This window comes from Vombatus ursinus, unplaced genomic scaffold, assembly GCF_900497805.2.
Source record: "Vombatus ursinus unplaced genomic scaffold, bare-nosed wombat genome assembly UNPS02015024.1, whole genome shotgun sequence".
In the NCBI taxonomy this organism is placed as follows: Eukaryota; Metazoa; Chordata; class Mammalia; order Diprotodontia; family Vombatidae; genus Vombatus; species Vombatus ursinus.
The window spans coordinates 765,238-766,998 of record NW_020954802.1 but is presented as its reverse complement, the minus strand read 5'-3'; the positions used below and the strand labels follow the sequence as shown (position 1 = coordinate 766,998).

Here is a 1,761-nt window from a genome sequence, read left to right as displayed (position 1 = left end):
ACAACCAAAAAAATAGCCCAAAAGGAGAAAATCACTTACTCAAAGTTACACAGCTAGTAAGTAATACAACCTGGATTTGAACAAAGGTTCTTAAAACTCCAAATCCAATCTTGTTCACATGATGACACTCTGCCTTGTGGTTTTTGTTTTTTCAAAAGGCAGAGTGAGAAGCAGCAGAGAATAGCAGCTAGTGTACTAGACGTGGAAAATGCAAGACCTAGGTTCAAATCTCCCTTGGAACACTTATTAGCTCTATGACTATGAGGAAGGCACTGAGCCTCAGTTTCCTCATTTGTAAAAAAGATGACGGTAATATCTCTAGCACCCACTCATAGGGATGCCACGTGGCTCAAAGTTATTTTGCAAACCAAAAGGCTCTATGTAAATGTCAATTATTAATATGGAGAACACTTTGTATCTTATTCCGGCTGAAATCTTATGTTTTTACAGAACTTTCATTTGCAAATGTATCCCTGTCCCCAAACAAAGCATGATCCACATCGAGCAGTATATACAATATTTTACATAAAATATATGCAATATTGCAATATACAGTATTTTACAGCCCCCTCCCCACCAGTTCTGCAAAAAGGGGAGGGAAATGTATTTTCTCAACTCTTCTCCAAGGACAAGTTTGGTCATTACAATTATGAATGTTCAGAACACCTGCTGGCTCCAGCAGCTGAGTGAGGTACTGAGTTGTTACGCCTCCATTCCTGGTCCAGCAGGTGCAAGTGTTAGACAATCTCCAGCACACCCAGTGGTATGCTGTCCAGCATGTGGTGAAAAATGGTATACCAACCCTATGGTTTCTGCTCTTCAAAATTATCCTCTGGGGGGGAGGGGGGAGTTGTGCAGTGCCAGATGCTTCCTGCCCCCAAAGCTTGGACTGTACCCTGAGGAGGAGGGCCGTATGCCCACCCAACTCTGGTGCCTGTAAGGCCCTGCCTCTGGCCCTTTGTGGAGGATGGCCTTGGTCACTATATCTCCCAAAAAAATCAACCTAGAGGCAAGATGCAGCCCTGGCCTAACCAGCTCAGAGCTTCCCACTCATTTTAGAGGCCTATGATGTGTGGCCGATGGATCCCCCACACCCATCCAGTGACATCTTCATTCTCATGATGATCATGGGCTGTGCCATGGCTGTATCTTGTAGCTGGTTGTAGCTGTGGTCTGCTGGTGTAGGTTACAAAAGAAAGTACATTTGGCTCAGAAAACAGAGCACTCCTCCAAGTCCCAGAAAGTATATGGCTCCAGGGCTAAGGCAGAAGCATGCCTGAGGCCAAGAAACTCACCCAGAGCACCCAGATGCTTCACTACCAGCACCAGAAGCAGCAGATGCACAAAGAGCAGCCTAAAATGATGGTCTCTGGGTACTTGGAGGAAGAGAATAACAAGGGAGATGTCATTGTGTATGAGTGTTCTGGCCTGGCTCCTAGGAATGCCTTGACTGGAAAGATGGAAGTGAAGAACCCAATATTGGGCAACACTGCTCTGGGTCCGAGCCCCAGTGCTGCCTCTAGTCCTCAAGCCACCACTGGCTCCTGACCTGGACCTGACCCCCATGTCAACTTAGCCTTTTATGCAGGTGGGGTCTTGGACTGTCTCCTACCGTCTCACTGGTCCACCCTCCCTCCAGCTAGAGGCCCCTAGATATCACCAGTGACCAGCCTCCTGCCTTCTCCTGGCCACTGTCTCCAGCCTGATAAGGGGATCTCTGGAGGTGCTGGGGTTGACCAGGGATGGGGGTGCTTAGGATAT

The 1,761-nt window shown here is 47.5% G+C and overlaps 1 pseudogene; it reads left to right on the top strand.

Annotated features, from left to right (window-relative positions):
• Window positions 1–649: 649 nt before the first annotated feature.
• LOC114030893 lies at window positions 650–1,548 on the top strand (annotated as a pseudogene).
• The last annotated feature ends 213 nt before the right edge of the window (window positions 1,549–1,761 follow it).